General features: G+C 54.4%; 8 non-coding genes across 8 annotated transcripts; all 8 read left to right on the plus strand.

Moving 5' to 3' along the window:
* The first annotated feature begins 8,520 nt into the window (after nucleotides 1-8,520).
* On the plus strand, nucleotides 8,521-8,639 carry LOC141266383 (5S ribosomal RNA). The gene has a single exon (XR_012320421.1). It is a non-coding gene; the product is annotated as a 5S ribosomal RNA (ribosomal RNA).
* Nucleotides 8,640-10,348: 1,709 nt separating this feature from the next.
* On the plus strand, nucleotides 10,349-10,467 carry LOC141269993 (5S ribosomal RNA). The gene has a single exon (XR_012321560.1). It is a non-coding gene; the product is annotated as a 5S ribosomal RNA (ribosomal RNA).
* Nucleotides 10,468-12,173: 1,706 nt separating this feature from the next.
* On the plus strand, nucleotides 12,174-12,292 carry LOC141266810 (5S ribosomal RNA). Its single transcript, XR_012320833.1, has one exon. It is a non-coding gene; the product is annotated as a 5S ribosomal RNA (ribosomal RNA).
* Nucleotides 12,293-13,977: 1,685 nt separating this feature from the next.
* On the plus strand, nucleotides 13,978-14,096 carry LOC141266384 (5S ribosomal RNA). Its single transcript, XR_012320422.1, has one exon. It is a non-coding gene; the product is annotated as a 5S ribosomal RNA (ribosomal RNA).
* Nucleotides 14,097-15,805: 1,709 nt separating this feature from the next.
* Nucleotides 15,806-15,924, plus strand: LOC141270005 (5S ribosomal RNA). The gene has a single exon (XR_012321561.1). It is a non-coding gene; the product is annotated as a 5S ribosomal RNA (ribosomal RNA).
* A 1,706-nt stretch (nucleotides 15,925-17,630) lies between these two features.
* Nucleotides 17,631-17,749, plus strand: LOC141270414 (5S ribosomal RNA). The gene has a single exon (XR_012321650.1). It is a non-coding gene; the product is annotated as a 5S ribosomal RNA (ribosomal RNA).
* Nucleotides 17,750-19,455: 1,706 nt separating this feature from the next.
* On the plus strand, nucleotides 19,456-19,574 carry LOC141266817 (5S ribosomal RNA). Its single transcript, XR_012320839.1, has one exon. It is a non-coding gene; the product is annotated as a 5S ribosomal RNA (ribosomal RNA).
* A 1,706-nt stretch (nucleotides 19,575-21,280) lies between these two features.
* On the plus strand, nucleotides 21,281-21,399 carry LOC141267041 (5S ribosomal RNA). The gene has a single exon (XR_012321060.1). It is a non-coding gene; the product is annotated as a 5S ribosomal RNA (ribosomal RNA).
* Nucleotides 21,400-22,500: the final 1,101 nt, after the last annotated feature.

Raw genomic sequence — 22,500 nt, forward strand, 5'->3', positions numbered from 1 at the left:
CGAGCGCGAGACGCTGCGCGACACAGCAGGCCCAGGGGCGCGTCAACTTTGGCGTAGTCGGCAGGATTTCGTGCCCGCAACCACCGGGTACTGCGTGCCTGAAAAAGAGACTTTCAAACTCACCTGTGGTGAAGATTCCCGCCATCCGGCGCCATTTTCAGCCTTCTTCCCGCCATCTGTGAAGATTCCCACCATCCGGCGCCATCTTCAGCCTTCTTCCCGCCATCCGTGGAGTTTTCCCGCCGTTGGACGCCATCTTGAGGACGCCGCGCGGGAAGAAGAGGGGCGTGGACTCCAAAAAGCCCGCGAGAACTGAAGCCCCGCCTCACGTCCGGACGTTGCGTAAGGTCCTGGAAGGAGCCCAGCAGACGCCGACGTCACCGGAGCGCGACGGAAGGTCCTCAACCCTGACGATCCACTGCGGAGCCGCGGCCTACGGAAGAGGATCATCGCAAGGTAGGCCACGGTCCACTAGGGGGGAGAAGGATGTCGGATACGGAGGAGAGCTTCACCGCTTCAACCCCCGCCAGCGCCACCGCTGTCGCGGTCATGCCTTTCACCATGCCTTATATCCCGGGGGCAGCCTGGCTACCCCAGTACTCAGGGGAGTCACATACCCTGCAGGACTTTAGAGAAAGGCTGGATAGCCTCTTCCAGGTGTACTCCCTCACAGAAGAGCAAAAAGTGAGCATCCTGGTGGCCCAATTAACCGGAGCAGCCCGAAGGGAGGTAAAGTCCTGGCCACCTGGGGGGAGGACTGTCGCAGGGATACTAACCCGGCTGAAGGACACCTTTGATACCCGCACCTCAGCCGAGATCAAGCTTAGATTCTACGGGTGCAAACAGCGGGCCCATGAGAGTATAAGGGACTATGCCCTGAACCTACAAGAGGCCCTGAGAGCCGTTAAGCAGACCGACCCTGACGGCGTGGGAGACGAGGACAGGCTGTTGACTGAACAATTTATAGAGGGTTTATATTGCAATGCCCACCGAACCCAGTTGCGGGCAATGGCCCTACAGGACCCTCATCTGGGATTTGCACAGTTCAAGGACAGAGCCATCCGGGTGCTCCGAGAACCGGCACCGGATGGCGTTGTAACCCACAGGCGCCCAGTTATCACTTACCACCAGGAGGCGGCGCCCTTGTCGGCAGGGCCTGTAGGGGCTGATGCGCAGGCTTTGAACAATGACCCGGCTCCAGACCTGCACCATCAGGTCCAAGAGCTAGCTAAAAGCGTTGCTGCGTTAACCCGAACTGTGCAGTCTTCACAGGCTTCCACTCCAGGGAAGATCCAGCTGGCATCCGGACCGGAGAACATCCCGTGGCGTCGACCAAGGAGGACCCCACCGGCCAGAGGAAGACCCAGTGACCGGTACAACGAGGACGGACGACCCATCTGCCGCCGCTGCAATCAACCCGGACATATGGCAAGGTACTGTCCTTTAAACTGGCACAACCTGGGGGTAGAGGGCCAACCCCCAGGAAAAAGACCACAAGGCCCATCGAACTGGCGCGACAAATATGTCGGAGGGCGTCCAGTCTTGCCTGTGGTACTGGATGGCATCCCTATGAGTGCCCTACTGGACACCGGGTCACAGGTCACCACCATTCCGTACGTGCTCTTCAAGCAGTACTGGAATGACTCGGATATAACCCGCTACCCTGACGACGACTTGAGTATCATTGCCAGCAATGGTCAGCCCGTGCCACAGATCAGATTTAAAGAGGCGACCATTAAAATTGGTAGAGTCGAACTGGCAGCACAGGGACTGATTATTGTAGACATTGACAAACACGAGAGTCACCCAAAGATAACGCTAGGAACTAATGTAATTGAAAATTGTCTTGCAGAGGTGATTTTCCTTTTACAACAGGTTGCCAAGAACGCCAGCTCCGGCGAGCAGCGAGTGCTCCAGAAAGAGATCCGGGCACTGAGGCGACGGCAACAGGTGGAACTCTCCGGCGGTGAGATTGGTAGCGTAAGAATGTGTGACCCTTTCCCTATTGCCATGCCCCCAAAAAGTGAAATGATGATTTGGTGCCGGGCAGCTATTGGTCCGAGAGGTAGGGATTACCAGGCAATGGTAGAACCAGTTTACTCAGACAGTAGGCCCACCATTTTGACAGCACGGGGGGTGGTTCATGTACGCCATGGGAGGGTGCCCGTTCGCCTAATAAATATCGGGAAGAGGGAAGTATACCTACCCCGGTATGCCACGCTAGCCAAATTATATACCATCAACCAAAACTCTATACAGTCTGTGGAACCCTTGCCTCCATCTCACCCGGAGGAAGGTAACGGCTCTAAGAAAGTAATGGAGGATTGGTGTCAGCAACTACACTTGGGAACTGACTCCACTCCCTCCCACCAGAAACAGGGAGTCTACCGGGTGGTTCAAGAGTATGAGAGAGTGTTTAGTAAACACCCGTTAGACTTCGGGCGAGTTAAGGGGGTAGAACACCGCATCCCCACGGGAGATCATCCTCCCATAAAAGAGAGGTATCGACCCGTACCCCCTGCACATTACCAACACGCCAAGGGGATGCTTAGAGACATGAAGGAGGCTGGGGTAATCCGGGATAGCTGTAGCCCCTGGGCAGCCCCACTAGTTTTAGTCAAAAAGAAAGACAACACTATGAGGATGTGTGTAGATTACCGGAAAATCAATCGTATCACACACAAGGATGCGTACCCTTTACCAAGGATAGAGGAGTCTTTGGCTGCTTTAAGATCTGCTAACTTCTTCTCTACCTTGGATCTCACTAGCGGGTACTGGCAGGTTCCTGTAGCAGAGGCGGACCGGGAGAAGACCGCATTCACCACCCCGATGGGACTTAGCGAGTTTACCTGTATGCCGTTTGGACTTTGTAACGCACCCGGAACCTTCCAACGATTAATGGAGTGCTGTCTGGGACACAAAAACTTCGAGACGGTCCTGTTGTACCTGGACGATGTCATCGTATATTCCAAGACTTATGAGGACCACCTGAAACATCTGGCGGAAGTGTTCGAAGCCCTGGCAAGTTACGGCCTGAAGGTGAAACCCTCTAAGTGTCACCTCCTGAAGCCAAAGGTGCAGTACCTGGGACACGTGGTGAGCGCTGACGGAGTGGCTCCCGATCCTGATAAGATCACCGCAATTAAGGAATGGCCAAGTCCCTCCAGTATAAAGGAAGTGCGGCAGTTCCTTGGGTTGGTAGGCTATTACCGCAGATTCATCCCCGGTTTCACCAAAAAGGCAGCTCCCATGCAGGACCTCCTGATAGGCCAGTCCCGGAAGGCCAAGAACCAGAAGCCGCCCATCAGATGGGAGAAGTTAGAAGAAGAGTCCTTCCGCCAGCTGAAGATGGCCCTCACGGGGGATGAAATCCTGGCGTACCCCGATTACAGCCAGCCCTTTATCCTCTACACTGACGCAAGTAACATCGGGCTAGGAGCTGTGCTGTCCCAGATCCAGCAGGGGAAAGAACGAGTAATCGCTTACGCCAGCCGAAAACTGCGACCCACCGAGAGAAACCCGGAGAATTACAGCTCCTTTAAGCTAGAGTTCCTGGCAGTGGTGTGGGCAGTCACCGAACGCTTTAAGCACTACCTCGCTTCTTCCCGGTTCATCGTGTACACGGATAACAACCGTTGACACACCTGGACACAGCAAGACTCGGTGCCCTAGAGCAGAGATGGATGGCTCGTCTGTCCAACTACGAGTTCACAATCAAATACCGGGCAGGACGCTCCAATACCAACGCGGACGCCCTGTCCAGGATGCCAAATCTACCGGACGTAGGAGAAGATCCAGAGGAACTGGAAGAAGTCGAACTCCCTGCGTTCCACCGTCATGGGACTATCCAGTGTTCCCACCGGGTAGGGAGTAAGCAAGCCGCTACGTTTAACCCCTTGCCTCACTACAACTGGGCGGAAACGCAAGACAGCGACCCTGCCGTCCGGCTGGTAAAGGAGATGCTGACTCGGCCAGAGGCTCGCCTTGACCCAGACGCTCCGGAGGAAGCCAAGCAACTGTGGGCAGAAAAGAGTAGACTGTTCCTTTACAAGGGGAAGTTGTGCCGCAGAATAGTTAACTCCCGGACGCATGAACTAATCTGGCAAATAGTGGTGCCACGAAGAGACGCAGCCATGGTGATGGAGGCATACCACGACGGGGCTGGACACTTCGGATGGAAGAAGCTGGAGTTCCTGCTGCGCGAGCGGTTCCACTGGGTAGGCATGAGGGGAACCATCGAGAGGTGGTGCAGAGACTGTGGCCCGTGCAACCTAAGAAGGAAGGACCGTGCCAGCCAGAAGACTCCCCTGCAGTCCATCGTCACCCGGCAGCCGTTGGAACTGGTAGCCTTGGATCATGTAAAACTGACCCCAAGCAGAAGTGGCTACGTCTACGCGTTAACCATCGTGGATCATTACTCCCGGTTTCTGGTTGTCGTCCCCGTCAAGGACTTAACGGCTCAAACAGCAGCTAGAGCCTTTCAGCAGCACTTTTGCCGTCCACACGGTTACCCGGACCAAGTGCTGACGGATCAGGGACCTGCCTTTGAAGCGGAGGTCTTCCAGGAATTCTGCAATCTGTATGGCTGCCGGAAGATAAGGACGACACCCTACCATCCGCAAACTAATGGACTTTGTGAGAAAATGAACCAGGTGGTAATGGATCTTCTGAAAACGTTGCCCCTGGAAGAACGCAGTCTGTGGCCTGAGAAGTTGCCCGATCTGGTGGACCTATACAACCACATCCCGGTAGGTTCCACCAACTGTACCCCGGCTTACCTAATGAGGGCGAGACCTGGTAAGTTACCTGTTGACCTGGAAATGGGAGTCCTGACACCCGAAGACACTTCACCAGAAGCAGACTGGGACACAGAGAGGCAGCAGCAGTACCGGAGAGTACAGGAGAGCGTGGAGCGAAGTCTCTGTCAGGCTAGGGAAAGACAAGAGAAAACTTACAACCAGTATGCTCCCGCTGTTCCCCTGGTACCCGGAGAGCAGGTCTTGAAGAGAAAAAGACGGCTCCACAAGTTGGACGACCAGTGGGAGAAGGACCCGTACACCATACTGCCCTCAAGCCACGACAACCCAAAGGTCTGTACCATCAGTAAAGATGGAGGGGAAACCACAACCATTGTATCCCGGGATCACCTGAAGAAGTGTCCCGAACAGCTACGGAACCCTGAAGAGGAACAAGAAGACCCTCGACCCGTAGAGGAAAGGGAAGACATGGTTAGTACTGTGCTCGGAGACTTCCCTCGGTCTTGGACTCAAGTCAATGGCGCAGTTGTGGTACCCGTACTCACCTTCCTCCAACCCGCATCCCAAGCACCTACGGAGCGACAGGTAGAGCTGGAAGAGCAGCCGGTCCAGGAGGCAGAAGACTCCACACAAGCAGAACAGGAGGATCAACCCTCTGCTTATAGTGAGCCTGCCGTACCCCTAGTGAGCCAAAGAGCCGGTAGACAGCTGCCCAGTTTACCCTTGACAGCTCCTACACCCTGTAGTTCAGGGCTAGACAGTCAGCTCCGTAGGTCCACTAGGGCCACTAGAGGCCAGTTACCCGCACGTTGGAGGATTTGAAATGTATAAGTTGTTTTATTTGTGGTTACCTGTTTTTCTTATTGCTTGTGTATAATTATGTGTTTCTAGTTGTTTATAGGAGTCTTTGGTGGATTTACCGGGAATCCTGTGTACATAGTTGGAGCGTAACCCAGGACGGACTAAAGACTGTTAAGGACTCGGGGCAGAACAGACCCCTACCTGGTTACGTCTCCCTGTTTTGGTGAAATGGACACCTTGCTTTCTTCAAAGACTGCACCCGGTTACGGATATCCGTGACCACCTTTATGTGTTTCTTCTTATTGTACTATTATTGTTGTTATATCTTGTTATGTTTTTCTAAAATATGTTTAGTCCCAGAGTACTAAATTTCACTAGGGGGGAATGTGGCACCCCAGGGGTCTGGTTTCCACAGTAATGTAATGTTATGTCTGAGAGCAGGTGGGAGGTCCTTTGGTCAGGGATCCTGTGCATGCCACACCTCCTGCCCAGTCTTGGGAGGGGAAGAACTTCCCCTATATAAACCCGGGGCTGAGGCAGGGTTAGGAGTAGAGAAGAAGCAGAGACAAGAAACAGTCATAGGAAGAAACAGCAGAAGCTCAGTGGGAGCAATACTACTATGAGTCAGGGGCTGGCAGCTGCAGAGCTCGCCCTGACTGAGAAGCTTTCTTACCGGACCCGGCGTCCGAGGCTGTGGGGACTAACTCTTACCCAGCAGCAGAAGCCGACCGGCAGGGGATTTCAGGTCCTCAGGCCCAGAAACCCGAAGGCAAGGTCACACGCGTGGGACCAGCACCGCCAACGTGGAGCGGAAGCCATTAGAAGGCCCCGAGTCACCGGCCATACGGGTGAGCACCACACGGCACACTCAGGGACGTGGGCTACTTATATCCGCTTCTAGCAAGGTAGCCAGAAGAGTACAGTCAGTTTGGGAGGCCTACAACTCCGCCTGGCCAGGGGAGATCCCATCTGCTCAAGGACTGACCAGGCCCCGTTCGCTAGCAAGTACTCTGGGAGGGTCTATCGTTGTTACCAGTAAAGACCCTGAATTACACCGCACCGTCTCTGAGTGGTTCCTGCTACCCCCATCTTCCACGTCGGCTGCCCTGAGGCCATACCCCTCCCATTGGGGGTTATACTATCACGCTGCACAATTCTACATCGGCCTCAGCGGTCTGCCCTGCAGCGGCAGCTCCATAGCTGCAAATCAACGGGTGGTGTAGTCGACACTCAAATAACACCTATCAAGACTGCCATACACTGAGTTTGACTCCCTGGGCACGGACCGGGTCCCCGCCACTCGGAGACTACAACCCTCATCTGATCCGGTTCCGGGTAAGCCCCCGAGCGCGAGACGCTGCGCGACACAGCAGGCCCAGGGGCGCGTCACACACATGCTCCTTTCTTCTTTTCATTTGCTTTCTCTCTTGCGCTATTTAATCCTTGCAAAATACCAGCATCCTTCTCATCACCGTGGGCCTCCAGCATTGTTGCTTATTTACTTTTAATACTAGGCTTCTTTTCACCAGGACCAGCGACTCCCGCATGACTGGAGGCAACCACCGCTGACCTGGAGGCAACCACCGGTAACCTGGAGGCCAGTTTACAGCACAACCCAAGCAAAACACCTTTGCAGGCCACACGACCCCCCCGAAGAGCAGCTCAAATTCACTCGCAACCATCTCACCCTCTTCCTTCATTCACTCCTGGGCGTTTCGCTCCACCCCAAGTTGCGGGTCCAGCTTGCTCTTTCTGTCATATCCCCGCGATGAACGGTTTAGCCTGCAAACAAACAACACCTATAGGGACGGCACAGCCTATGCATCGGTCCTTCGGAGACCGCCCCAGAACGGCCAGAGTTCTCGTCCCCATGCGAGCCTGAGGAAGGCTGGCCGGGCGATGGGCCAAGCAGCGTCTACTGGCCATACCTGCTTGGATACGTCCGATCTCGGAAGCAAAGCAGAGATGGGTTTGGAAATACTTGGTTGGGACACCTCCTGAGAACACCAGGTATTGTAGACAATTTTGATGACGTTTTGCCATCTTGCCCAGCTCGGCTAGCATGGAGTGGCGCCTTGCTGGACACCGACCTTACGTAAAGTAGAGGATGGAAGTCCCAAGCCGCCCAAGCCCCCCAAGACCTCTAAGATAAGGACGCAACCCCGCCGCCTCTACCAGGCCTCACACCGAGCTCCTTGCCACGGCTAGGAGTGCTTATTGACCCCGCAGCCGGCCGTATGCAAATGATGGCGTTAAAAGCATCTCGCGCTGTGAAGGGGCCAGGCTTTCAGCAGCTGCCCAGGGGATGGTTTTAGAGGGCGACCGCCTAACGAGGGCCAGCAGAAGTAACGTCTTCTTCTTCAAAGAAGCTTGTGTAACTAACCCAATCAGACAGCTGCCCAGGAGCTAACCTCAGTGCTAGGAAGGAGCGGGAGGGAATTGAGGGGGTGGTTCCTGCTAAGGCCCTGAAATAATAATAAGACAGGCAGGAGAGTCTGACGCATGGTGGCGGAAAAGCTGCAGGTGCAAATAGGGAATGTGGTCTCGTGCGAGCAACTTGTGCATGCTCGCTGTGTGTGAGTGTGCGCTTCCTAGGTACGGCGCGCTGCAGACAGTCAAAAGGGTTGCTCCCTTTCATTAAAAGTTAATCCCCGGCTGCAGGCTATTAGAAAGCAACTAACCGCGCTCTACTCACCCTACCCAGGTCTACCGGTGAGTCTCGCCGCTGCTCCCGGCCTGTGGCATTGGCCGCGACGCTGACGTTCCGTCGACAGCGCGGCAGCCGATCAGTGAGCTCAGCAGCTCTGAGCGGGGCGTTCTGTCTACAAGACCTTTTTAAGGAGCCAGCAAAAAAGTGAAGAGAAAGGAAAGCACAAAAGCACCTTGTCTTACTAAGCACTGGAAAGGGCAGCCGGCAACCGGACGTCAAAGTAGAAAAGCAGCAAGTGAGAGGCCTGTCTCTGCCTACGGCCACACCACCCTGAACACACCTGATCTCATCTGATCTTGGAATCTAAGCAGGGTTGGGCCTGGTTAGTACTTGGATGGGAGACCACCGGGGAATACCAGGTGCTGTAGGCTTTTGCTTTTTCTTACTTCCACAAGCAGGGGTCACTCTCCTCTATGCCTTTTTTCCATTCCTTTTTTCACAAGCGCACACATGCTCCTTTCTTCTTTTCATTTGCTTTCTCTCTTGCGCTATTTAATCCTTGCAAAATACCAGCATCCTTCTCATCACCGTGGGCCTCCAGCATTGTTGCTTATTTACTTTTAATACTAGGCTTCTTTTCACCAGGACCAGAGACTCCCGCATGACTGGAGGCAACCACCGCTGACCTGGAGGCAACCACCGGTAACCTGGAGGCCAGTTTACAGCACAACCCAAGCAAAACACCTTTGCAGGCCAAACGACCCCCCCGAAGAGCAGCTCAAATTCACTCGCAATCATCTCACCCTCTTCCTTCATTCACTCCTGGGCGTTTCGCTCCACCCCAAGTTGCGGGTCCAGCTTGCTCTTTCTGTCACATCCCCGCGATGAACGGTTTAGCCTGCAGGAGACCCTGCGCCGAGCCATTTTTAAACACATCTGATGCGGCAGGTGTTTCATTGCTCAACAAACAACACCTATAGGGACGGCACAGCCTATGCATCGGTCCTTCGGAGACCGCCCCAGAACGGCCAGAGTTCTCGTCCCCACGCGATCCTGAGGAAGGCTGGCCGGTCGATGGGCCAAGCAGCTTCTACTGGCCATACCACCTTGGATACGTCCGATCTCAGAAGCAAAGCAGAGATGGGTTCGGAAATACTTGGTTGGGACACCTCCTGAGAACACCAGGTATTGTAGACAATTTTGATGACGTTTTGCCATCTTGCCCAGCTCGGCTAGCATGGAGTGGCGCATTGCTAGACACCGACCTTACGTAAAGTAGAGGCTGGAAGTCCCAAGCCTCCCAAGCCCCCCAAGACCTCTAAGATAAGGAAGCAACCCCGCCGCCTCTACCAGGCCTCACACCGAGCTCCTTGCCACAGCTAGGAGTGCTTATTGACCCCGCAGCCGGCCGTATGCAAATGATGGCGTTAAAAGTATCTCTCTCGCGCTGTGAAGGGGCCAGGCTTTCAGCAGCTGCCCAGGGGATGGTTTTAGGGGCCACCGCCTAACGAGGGCCAGCAGAAGTAACGTCTTCTTCTTCAAAGAAGCTTGTGTAACTAACCCAATCAGACAGCTGCCCAGGAGCTGACCTCAGTGCTAGGAAGGAGCGGGAGGGAATTGAGGGGGTGGTTCCTGCTAAGGCCCTGAAATAATAATAAGACAGGCAGGAGAGTCTGACGCATGGTGGCGGAAAAGCTGCAGGTGCAAATAGGGAATGTGGTCTCGTGCGAGCAACTTGTGCATGCTCGCTGTGTGTGAGTGTGCGCTTCCTAGGTACGGCGCGCTGCAGACAGTCAAAAGGGTTGCTCCCTTTCATTAAAAGTTAATCCCCGGCTGCAGGCTATTAGAAAGCAACTAACCGCGCTCTACTCACCCTACCCAGGTCTACCGGTGAGTCTCGCCGCTGCTCCCGGCCTGTGGCATTGGCCGCGACGCTGACGTTCCGTCTACAGCGCGGCAGCCGATCAGTGAGCTCAGCGGCTCTGAGCGGGGCGTTCTGTCTACAAGACCTTTTTAAGGAGCCAGCAAAAAAGTGAAGAGAAAGGAAAGCACAAAAGCACCTTGTCTTACTAAGCACTGGAAAGGGCAGCCGGCAACCGGACGTCAAAGTAGAAAAGCAGCAAGTGAGAGACCTGTCTCTGCCTACGGCCACACCACCCTGAACACGCCTGATCTCGTTTGATCTTGGAAGCTAAGCAGGGTTGGGCCTGGTTAGTACTTGGATGGGAGACCGCCTGGGAATACCAGGTGCTGTAGGCTTTTGCTTTTTCTTTTTCTTACTTCCACCAGCAAGGGTCACTCTCCTCTATGCCTTTTTTCCATTCCTTTTTTCACAAGCGCACACATGCTCCTTTCTTCTTTTCATTTGCTTTCTCTCTTGCGCTATTTAATCCTTGCAAAATACCAGCATCCTTCTCATCACCGTGGGCCTCCAGCATTGTTGCTTATTTACTTTTAATACTAGGCTTCTTTTCACCAGGACCAGCGACTCCCGCATGACTGGAGGCAACCACCGCTGACCTGGAGGCAACCACTGGTAACCTGGAGGCCAGTTTACAGCACAACCCAAGCAAAACACTTTTGCAGGCCACACGACCCCCCCCGAAGAGCAGCTCAAATTCACTCGCAACCATCTCACCCTCTTCCTTCATTCACTCCTGGGCGTTTCGCTCCAACCCAAGTTGCGGGTCCAGCTTGCTCTTTCTGTCACATCCCCGCGATGAACGGTTTAGCCTGCAGGAGACCCTGCGCCGAGCCATTTTTAAACACATCTGATGCGGCAGGTGTTTCATTGCTCAACAAACAACACCTATAGGGACGGCACAGCCTATGCATCGGTCCTTCGGAGACCGCCCCAGAACGGCCAGAGTTCTCGTCCCCACGCGAGCCTGAGGAAGGCTGGCCGGGCGATGGGCCAAGCAGCGTCTACTGGCCATACCACCTTGGATACATCCGATCTCGGAAGCAAAGCAGAGATGGGTTCGGAAATACTTGGTTGGGACACCTCCTGAGAGCACCAGGTATTGGAGACAATTTTGATGACGTTTTGCCATCTTGCCCAGCGCGGCTAGCATGGAGTGGCGCCTTGCTGGACACCGACCTTACGTAAAGTAGAGGCTGGAAGTCCCAAGCCTCCCAAGCCCCCCAAGACCTCTAAGATAAGGACGCAACCCCGCCGCCTCTACCAGGCCTCACACCGAGCTCCTTGCCACGGCTAGGAGTGCTTATTGACCCCGCAGCCGGCCGTATGCAAATGATGGCGTTAAAAGCATCTCGCGCTGTGAAGGGGCCAGGCTTTCAGCAGCTGCCCAGGGGATGGTTTTAGAGGGCGACCGCCTAACGAGGGCCAGCAAAAGTAACGTCTTCTTCTTCAAAGAAGCTTGTGTAAGTAACCCAATCAGACAGCTGCCCAGGAGCTAACCTCAGTGCTAGGAAGGAGCGGGAGGGAATTGAGGGGGTGGTTCCTGCTAAGGCCCTGAAATAATAATAAGACAGGCAGGAGAGTCTGACGCATGGTGGCGGAAAAGCTGCAGGTGCAAATAGGGAATGTGGTCTCGTGCGAGCAACTTGTGCATGCTCGCTGTGTGTGAGTGTGCGCTTCCTAGGTACGGCGAGCTGCAGACAGTCAAAAGGGTTGCTCCCTTTCATTAAAAGTTAATCCCCGGCTGCAGGCTATTAGAAAGCAACTAACCGTGCTCTACTCACCCTACCCAGGTCTACCGGTGAGTCTCGCCGCTGCTCCCGGCCTGTGGCATTGGCCGCGACGGTGACGTTCCGTCGACAGCGCGGCAGCCGATCAGTGAGCTCAGCGGCTCTGAGTGGGGCGTTCTGTCTACAAGACCTTTTTAAGGAGCCAGCAAAAAAGTGAAGAGAAAGGAAAGCACAAAAGCACCTTGTCTTACTAAGCACTGGAAAGGGCAGCCGGACGTCAAAGTAGAAAAGCAGCAAGTGAGAGGCCTGTCTCTGCCTACGGCCACACCATCCTGAACACACCTGATCTTGTCTGATCTTGGAAGCTAAGCAGGGTTGGGCCTGGTTAGTACTTGGATGGCAGACCGCCTGGGAATACCAGGTGCTGTAGGCTTTTGCTTTTTCTTACTTCCACCAGCAGGGGTCACTCTCCTCTATGCCTTTTTTCCATTCCTTTTTTCACAAGCGCACACATACTCCTTTCTTCTTTTCATTTGCTTTCTCTCTTGCGCTATTTAATCCTTGCAAAATACCAGCATCCTTCTCATCACCGTGGGCCTCCAGCATTGTTGCTTATTTACTTTTAATACTAGGCTTCTTTTCACCAGGACCAGCGACTCCCGCATGACTGGAGGAAACCACCGCTGACCTGGAGGCCAGTTTACAGCACAACCCAAGCAAAACACCTTTGCAGGCCACACGACCCCCCCGAAGAGCAGCTCAAATTCACTCGCAACCATCTCACCCTCTTCCTTCATTCACTCCTGGGCGTTTCGCTCCACCCCAAGTTGTGGGTCCAGCTTGCTCTTTCTATCACATCCCCGCGATGAACGGTTTAGCCTGCAGGAGACCCTGCGCCGAGCCATTTTTAAACACATCTGATGCGGCAGGTGTTTCATTGCTCAACAAACAACACCTATAGGGACGGCACAGCCTATGCATCGGTCCTTCGGAGACCGCCCCAGAACGGCCAGAGTTCTCGTCCCCATGCGAGCCTGAGGAAGGCTGGCCGGGCGATGGGCCAAGCAGCGTCTACTGGCCATACCTGCTTGGATACGTCCGATCTCGGAAGCAAAGCAGAGATGGGTTTGGAAATACTTGGTTGGGACACCTCCTGAGAACACCAGGTATTGTAGACAATTTTGATGACGTTTTGCCATCTTGCCCAGCTCGGCTAGCATGGAGTGGCGCCTTGCTGGACACCGACCTTACGTAAAGTAGAGGATGGAAGTCCCAAGCCGCCCAAGCCCCCCAAGACCTCTAAGATAAGGACGCAACCCCGCCGCCTCTACCAGGCCTCACACCGAGCTCCTTGCCACGGCTAGGAGTGCTTATTGACCCCGCAGCCGGCCGTATGCAAATGATGGCGTTAAAAGCATCTCGCGCTGTGAAGGGGCCAGGCTTTCAGCAGCTGCCCAGGGGATGGTTTTAGAGGGCGACCGCCTAACGAGGGCCAGCAGAAGTAACGTCTTCTTCTTCAAAGAAGCTTGTGTAACTAACCCAATCAGACAGCTGCCCAGGAGCTAACCTCAGTGCTAGGAAGGAGCGGGAGGGAATTGAGGGGGTGGTTCCTGCTAAGGCCCTGAAATAATAATAAGACAGGCAGGAGAGTCTGACGCATGGTGGCGGAAAAGCTGCAGGTGCAAATAGGGAATGTGGTCTCGTGCGAGCAACTTGTGCATGCTCGCTGTGTGTGAGTGTGCGCTTCCTAGGTACGGCGCGCTGCAGACAGTCAAAAGGGTTGCTCCCTTTCATTAAAAGTTAATCCCCGGCTGCAGGCTATTAGAAAGCAACTAACCGCGCTCTACTCACCCTACCCAGGTCTACCGGTGAGTCTCGCCGCTGCTCCCGGCCTGTGGCATTGGCCGCGACGCTGACGTTCCGTCGACAGCGCGGCAGCCGATCAGTGAGCTCAGCAGCTCTGAGCGGGGCGTTCTGTCTACAAGACCTTTTTAAGGAGCCAGCAAAAAAGTGAAGAGAAAGGAAAGCACAAAAGCACCTTGTCTTACTAAGCACTGGAAAGGGCAGCCGGCAACCGGACGTCAAAGTAGAAAAGCAGCAAGTGAGAGGCCTGTCTCTGCCTACGGCCACACCACCCTGAACACACCTGATCTCATCTGATCTTGGAATCTAAGCAGGGTTGGGCCTGGTTAGTACTTGGATGGGAGACCACCGGGGAATACCAGGTGCTGTAGGCTTTTGCTTTTTCTTACTTCCACAAGCAGGGGTCACTCTCCTCTATGCCTTTTTTCCATTCCTTTTTTCACAAGCGCACACATGCTCCTTTCTTCTTTTCATTTGCTTTCTCTCTTGCGCTATTTAATCCTTGCAAAATACCAGCATCCTTCTCATCACCGTGGGCCTCCAGCATTGTTGCTTATTTACTTTTAATACTAGGCTTCTTTTCACCAGGACCAGAGACTCCCGCATGACTGGAGGCAACCACCGCTGACCTGGAGGCAACCACCGGTAACCTGGAGGCCAGTTTACAGCACAACCCAAGCAAAACACCTTTGCAGGCCAAACGACCCCCCCGAAGAGCAGCTCAAATTCACTCGCAATCATCTCACCCTCTTCCTTCATTCACTCCTGGGCGTTTCGCTCCACCCCAAGTTGCGGGTCCAGCTTGCTCTTTCTGTCACATCCCCGCGATGAACGGTTTAGCCTGCAGGAGACCCTGCGCCGAGCCATTTTTAAACACATCTGATGCGGCAGGTGTTTCATTGCTCAACAAACAACACCTATAGGGACGGCACAGCCTATGCATCGGTCCTTCGGAGACCGCCCCAGAACGGCCAGAGTTCTCGTCCCCACGCGATCCTGAGGAAGGCTGGCCGGTCGATGGGCCAAGCAGCTTCTACTGGCCATACCACCTTGGATACGTCCGATCTCAGAAGCAAAGCAGAGATGGGTTCGGAAATACTTGGTTGGGACACCTCCTGAGAACACCAGGTATTGTAGACAATTTTGATGACGTTTTGCCATCTTGCCCAGCTCGGCTAGCATGGAGTGGCGCATTGCTAGACACCGACCTTACGTAAAGTAGAGGCTGGAAGTCCCAAGCCTCCCAAGCCCCCCAAGACCTCTAAGATAAGGAAGCAACCCCGCCGCCTCTACCAGGCCTCACACCGAGCTCCTTGCCACAGCTAGGAGTGCTTATTGACCCCGCAGCCGGCCGTATGCAAATGATGGCGTTAAAAGTATCTCTCTCGCGCTGTGAAGGGGCCAGGCTTTCAGCAGCTGCCCAGGGGATGGTTTTAGGGGCCACCGCCTAACGAGGGCCAGCAGAAGTAACGTCTTCTTCTTCAAAGAAGCTTGTGTAACTAACCCAATCAGACAGCTGCCCAGGAGCTGACCTCAGTGCTAGGAAGGAGCGGGAGGGAATTGAGGGGGTGGTTCCTGCTAAGGCCCTGAAATAATAATAAGACAGGCAGGAGAGTCTGACGCATGGTGGCGGAAAAGCTGCAGGTGCAAATAGGGAATGTGGTCTCGTGCGAGCAACTTGTGCATGCTCGCTGTGTGTGAGTGTGCGCTTCCTAGGTACGGCGCGCTGCAGACAGTCAAAAGGGTTGCTCCCTTTCATTAAAAGTTAATCCCCGGCTGCAGGCTATTAGAAAGCAACTAACCGCGCTCTACTCACCCTACCCAGGTCTACCGGTGAGTCTCGCCGCTGCTCCCGGCCTGTGGCATTGGCCGCGACGCTGACGTTCCGTCTACAGCGCGGCAGCCGATCAGTGAGCTCAGCGGCTCTGAGCGGGGCGTTCTGTCTACAAGACCTTTTTAAGGAGCCAGCAAAAAAGTGAAGAGAAAGGAAAGCACAAAAGCACCTTGTCTTACTAAGCACTGGAAAGGGCAGCCGGCAACCGGACGTCAAAGTAGAAAAGCAGCAAGTGAGAGACCTGTCTCTGCCTACGGCCACACCACCCTGAACACGCCTGATCTCGTTTGATCTTGGAAGCTAAGCAGGGTTGGGCCTGGTTAGTACTTGGATGGGAGACCGCCTGGGAATACCAGGTGCTGTAGGCTTTTGCTTTTTCTTTTTCTTACTTCCACCAGCAAGGGTCACTCTCCTCTATGCCTTTTTTCCATTCCTTTTTTCACAAGCGCACACATGCTCCTTTCTTCTTTTCATTTGCTTTCTCTCTTGCGCTATTTAATCCTTGCAAAATACCAGCATCCTTCTCATCACCGTGGGCCTCCAGCATTGTTGCTTATTTACTTTTAATACTAGGCTTCTTTTCACCAGGACCAGCGACTCCCGCATGACTGGAGGCAACCACCGCTGACCTGGAGGCAACCACTGGTAACCTGGAGGCCAGTTTACAGCACAACCCAAGCAAAACACTTTTGCAGGCCACACGACCCCCCCCGAAGAGCAGCTCAAATTCACTCGCAACCATCTCACCCTCTTCCTTCATTCACTCCTGGGCGTTTCGCTCCAACCCAAGTTGCGGGTCCAGCTTGCTCTTTCTGTCACATCCCCGCGATGAACGGTTTAGCCTGCAGGAGACCCTGCGCCGAGCCATTTTTAAACACATCTGATGCGGCAGGTGTTTCATTGCTCAACAAACAACACCTATAGGGACGGCACAGCCTATGCATCGGTCCTTCGGAGACCGCCCCAGAACGGCCAGAGTTCTCGTCCCCACGCGAGCCTGAGGAAGGCTGGCCGGGCGATGGGCCAAGCAGCGTCTACTGGCCATACCACCTTGGATACATCCGATCTCGGAAGCAAAGCAGAGATGGGTTCGGAAATACTTGGTTGGGACACCTCCTGAGAGCACCAGGTATTGGAGACAATTTTGATGACGTTTTGCCATCTTGCCCAGCGCGGCTAGCATGGAGTGGCGCCTTGCTGGACACCGACCTTACGTAAAGTAGAGGCTGGAAGTCCCAAGCCTCCCAAGCCCCCCAAGACCTCTAAGATAAGGACGCAACCCCGCCGCCTCTACCAGGCCTCACACCGAGCTCCTTGCCACGGCTAGGAGTGCTTATTGACCCCGCAGCCGGCCGTATGCAAATGATGGCGTTAAAAGCATCTCGCGCTGTGAAGGGGCCAGGCTTTCAGCAGCTGCCCAGGGGATGGTTTTAGAGGGCGACCGCCTAACGAGGGCCAGCAAAAGTAACGTCTTCTTCTTCAAAGAAGCTTGTGTAAGTAACCCAATCAGACAGCTGCCCAGGAGCTAACCTCAGTGCTAGGAAGGAGCGGGAGGGAATTGAGGGGGTGGTTCCTGCTAAGGCCCTGAAATAATAATAAGACAGGCAGGAGAGTCTGACGCATGGTGGCGGAAAAGCTGCAGGTGCAAATAGGGAATGTGGTCTCGTGCGAGCAACTTGTGCATGCTCGCTGTGTGTGAGTGTGCGCTTCCTAGGTACGGCGAGCTGCAGACAGTCAAAAGGGTTGCTCCCTTTCATTAAAAGTTAATCCCCGGCTGCAGGCTATTAGAAAGCAACTAACCGTGCTCTACTCACCCTACCCAGGTCTACCGGTGAGTCTCGCCGCTGCTCCCGGCCTGTGGCATTGGCCGCGACGGTGACGTTCCGTCGACAGCGCGGCAGCCGATCAGTGAGCTCAGCGGCTCTGAGTGGGGCGTTCTGTCTACAAGACCTTTTTAAGGAGCCAGCAAAAAAGTGAAGAGAAAGGAAAGCACAAAAGCACCTTGTCTTACTAAGCACTGGAAAGGGCAGCCGGACGTCAAAGTAGAAAAGCAGCAAGTGAGAGGCCTGTCTCTGCCTACGGCCACACCACCCTGAACACACCTGATCTTGTCTGATCTTGGAAGCTAAGCAGGGTTGGGCCTGGTTAGTACTTGGATGGGAGACCGCCTGGGAATACCAGGTGCTGTAGGCTTTTGCTTTTTCTTACTTCCACCAGCAGGGGTCACTCTCCTCTATGCCTTTTTTCCATTCCTTTTTTCACAAGCGCACACATGCTCCTTTCTTCTTTTCATTTGCTTTCTCTCTTGCGCTATTTAATCCTTGCAAAATACCAGCATCCTTCTCATCACCATGGACCTCCAGCATTGTTGCTTATTTACTTTTAATACTAGGCTTCTTTTCACCAGGACCAGCGACTCCCGCATGACTGGAGGCAACCACCGCTGACCTGGAGGCAACCACCGGTAACCTGGAGGCCAGTTTGCAGCACAACCCAAGCAAAACACCTTTGCAGGCCACACGACCCCCCCGAAGAGCAGCTCAAATTCACTCGCAACCATCTCACCCTCTTCCTTCATTCACTCCTGGGCGTTTCGCTCCACCCCAAGTTGCGGGTCCAGCTTGCTCTTTCTGTCACATCCCCGCGATGAACGGTTTAGCCTGCAGGAGACCCTGCGCCGAGCCATTTTTAAACACATCTGATGCGGCAGGTGTTTCATTGCTCAACAAACAACACCTATAGGGACGGCACAGCCTATGCATCGGTCCTTCGGAGACCGCCCCAGAACGGCCAGAGTTCTCGTCCCCACGCGAAACTGAGGAAGGCTGGCCGGGCGATGGGCCAAGCAGCGTCTACTGGCCATACCACCTTGGATACATCCGATCTCGGAAGTAAAGCAGAGATGGGTTCGGAAATACTTGGTTGGGACACCTCCTGAGAACACCAGGTATTTTAGACAATTTTGATGACGTTTTGCCATCTTGCCCAGCTCGGCTAGCATTGAGTGGCGCCTTGCTGGACACCGACCTTACGTAAAGTAGAGGCTGGAAGTCCCAAGCCTCCCAAGCCCCCCAAGACCTCTAAGATAAGGACGCAACCCCGCCGCCTCTACCAGGCCTCACACCGAGCTCCTTGCCACGGCTAGGAGTGCTTATTGACCCCGCAGCCGGCCGTATGCAAATGATGGCGTTAAAAGCATCTCGCGCTGTGAAGGGGCCAGGCTTTCAGCAGCTGCCCAGGGGATGGTTTTAGAGGGCGACCGCCTAACGAGGGCCAGCAGAAGTAACGTCTTCTTCTTCAAAGAAGCTTGTGTAACTAACCCAATCAGACAGCTGCCCAGGAGCTAACCTCAGTGCTAGGAAGGAGCGGGAGGGAATTGAGGGGGTGGTTCCTGCTAAGGCCCTGAAATAATAATAAGACAGGCAGGAGAGTCTGACGCATGGTGGCGGAAAAGCTGCAGGTGCAAACAGGGAATGTGGTCTCGTGCGAGCAACTTGTGCATGCTCGCTGTGTGTGAGTGTGCGCTTCCTAGGTACGGCGCGCTGCAGACAGTCAAAAGGGTTGCTCCCTTTCATTAAAAGTTAATCCCCGGCTGCAGGCTATTAGAAAGCAACTAACCGCGCTCTACTCACCCTACCCAGGTCTACCGGTGAGTCTCGCCGCTGCTCCCGGCCTGTGGCATTGGCCGCGACGCTGACGTTCCGTCGACAGCGCGGCAGCCGATCAGTGAGCTCAGCGGCTCTGAGCGGGGCGTTCTGTCTACAAGACCTTTTTAAGGAGCCAGCAAAAAAGTGAAGAGAAAGGAAAGCACAAAAGCACCTTGTCTTACTAAGCACTGGAAAGGGCAGCCGGCAACCGGACGTCAAAGTGGAAAAGCAGCAAGTGAGAGGCCTGTCTCTGCCTACGGCCACACCACCCTGAACACGCCCAATCTTGTCTGATCTTGGAAGCTAAGCAGGGTCAGGCCTGGTTAGTACTTGGATGGGAGGCCGCCTGGGAATACCAGGTGCTGTAGGCTTTTGCTTTTTCTTACTTCCACCAGCAGGGGTCACTCTCCTCTATGCCTTTTTTCCATTCCTTTTTTCACAAGCGCACACATGCTCCTTTCTTCTTTTCATTTGCTTTCTCTCTTGCGCTATTTAATCCTTGCAAAATACCAGCATCCTTCTCATCACCGTGGGCCTCCAGCATTGTTGCTTATTTACTTTTAATACTAGGCTTCTTTTCACCAGGACCAGCGACTCCCGCATGACTGGAGGCAACCACCGCTGACCTGGAGGCAACCACCGGTAACCTGGAGGCCAGTTTACAGCACAACCCAAGCAAAACACCTTTGCAGGCCACACGACCCCCCCGAAGAGCAGCTCAAATTCACTCGCAACCATCTCACCCTCTTCCTTCATTCACTCCTGGGCGTTTCGCTCCACCCCAAGTTGCGGGTCCAGCTTGCTCTTTCTGTCACATCCCCGCGATGAACGGTTTAGCCTGCAGGAGACCCTGCGCCGAGCCATTTTTAAACACATCTGATGCGGCAGGTGTTTCATTGCTCAACAAACAACACCTATAGGGACGGCACAGCCTATGCATCGGTCCTTCGGAGACCGCCCCAGAACGGCCAGAGTTCTCGTCCCCACGCGAGCCTGAGGAAGGCTGGCCAGGCTATGGGCCAAGCAGCGTCTAGTGGCCATACCACCTTGGATACGTCCGATCTCGCAAGCAAAGCAGAGATGGGTTCGGAAATACTTGGTTGGGACACCTCCTGAGAACACCAGGTATTGTAGACAATTTTGATGACGTTTTGCCATCTTGCCCAGCTCGGCTAGCATGGAGTGGCGCCTTGCTGGACACCGACCTTACGTAAAGTAGAGGCTGGAAGTCCCAAGCCTCCCAAGCCCCCCAAGACCTCTAAGATAAGGACGCAACCCCGCCGCCTCTACCAGGCCTCACACCGAGCTCCTTGCCACGGCTAGGAGTGCTTATTGACCCCGCAGCCGGCCGTATGCAAATGATGGCGTTAAAAGCATCTCGCGTTGTGAAGGGGCCAGGCTTTCAGCAGCTGCCCAGGGGATGGTTTTAGAGGGCGACCGCCTAACGAGGGCCAGCAGAAGTAACGTCTTCTTCTTCAAAGAATCTTGTGTAACTAACCCAATCAGACAGCTGCCCAGGAGCTAACCTCAGTGCTAGGAAGGAGCGGGAGGGAATTGAGGGGGTGGTTCCTGCTAAGGCCCTGAAATAATAATAAGACAGGCAGGAGAGTCTGACACATGGTGGCGGAAAAGCTGCAGGTGCAAATAGGGAATGTGGTCTCGTGCGAGCAACTTGTGCATGCTCGCTGTGTGTGAGTGTGCGCTTCCTAGGTACGGCGTGCTGCAGACAGTCAAAAGGGTTGCTCCCTTTCATTAAAAGTTAATCCCCGGCTGCAGGCTATTAGAAAGCAACTAACCGCGCTCTACTCACCCTACCCAGGTCTACCGGTGAGTCTCGCCGCTGCTCCCGGCCTGTGGCATTGGCCGCGACACTGACGTTCTGTCGACAGCGCGGCAGCCGATCAGTGAGCTCAGCGGCTGTGAGCGGGGCGTTCTGTCTACAAGACCTTTTTAAGGAGCCAGCAAAAAAGTGAAGAGAAAAGAAAGCACAAAAGCACCTTGTCTTACTAAGCACTGGAAAGGGCAGCCGGCAACCGGACGTCAAAGTGGAAAAGCAGCAAGTGAGAGGCCTGTCTCTGCCTATGGCCACACCACCCTGAACATGCCTGATCTTGTCTGATCTTGGAAGCTAAGCAGGGTTGGGCCTGGTTAGTACTTGGATGGGTGACCACCTGGGAATACCAGGTGCTGCAGGCTTTTGCTTTTTCTTACTTCCACCAGCAGGGGTCACTCTCCTCTATGCCTTTTTTCCATTCCTTTTTTCACAAGCGCACACATGCTCCTTTCTTCTTTTCATTTGCTTTCTCTCTTGCGCTATTTAATCCTTGCAAAATACCAGCATCCTTCTCATCACCGTGGGCCTCCAGCATTGTTGCTTATTTACTTTTAATACTAGGCTTCTTTTCACCAGGACCAGCGACTCCCGCATGACTGGAGGCAACCACCGCTGACCTGGAGGCAACCACCGGTAACCTGGAGGCCAGTTTACAGCACAACCCAAGCAAAACACCTTTGCAGGCCACACGACCCCCCCGAAGAGCAGCTCAAATTCACTCGCAACCATCTCACCCTCTTCCTTCATTCACTCCTGGGCGTTTCGCTCCACCCCAAGTTGCGGGTCCAGCTTGCTCTTTCTGTCACATCCCCGCGATGAACGGTTTAGCCTGCAGGAGACCCTGCGCCGAGCCATTTTTAAACACATCTGATGCGGCAGGTGTTTCATTGCTCAACAAACAACACCTATAGGGACGGCACAGCCTATGCATCGGTCCTTCGGAGACCGCCCCAGAACGGTCAGAGTTCTCGTCCCCACGCGAGCCTGAGGAAGGCTGGCCGGGCGATGGGCCAAGCAGCGTCTACTGGCCATACCACCTTGGATACGTCCGATCTCGGAAGCAAAGCAGAGATGGGTTCGGAAATACTTGGTTGGGACACCTCCTGAGAACACCAGGTATTGTAGACAATTTTGATGACGTTTTGCCATCTTGCCCAGCTCGGCTAGCATTGAGTGGCGCCTTGCTGGACACCGACCTTACGTAAAGTAGAGGCTGGAAGTCCCAAGCCTCCCAAGCCCCCCAAGACCTCTAAGATAAGGACGCAACCCCGCCGCCTCTACCAGGCCTCACACCGAGCTCCTTGCCACGGCTAGGAGTGCTTATTGACCCCGCAGCCGGCCGTATGCAAATGATGGCGTTAAAAGCATCTCGCGCTGTGAAGGGGCCAGGCTTTCAGCAGCTGCCCAGGGGATGGTTTTAGAGGGCGACCGCCTAACGAGGGCCAGCAGAAGTAACGTCTTCT

Source organism: Phyllobates terribilis, unplaced genomic scaffold (assembly GCF_046119375.1).
Source record: "Phyllobates terribilis strain yellow unplaced genomic scaffold, ASM4611937v1 Scaffold_4__5_contigs__length_816908805, whole genome shotgun sequence".
In the NCBI taxonomy this organism is placed as follows: Eukaryota; Metazoa; Chordata; class Amphibia; order Anura; family Dendrobatidae; genus Phyllobates; species Phyllobates terribilis.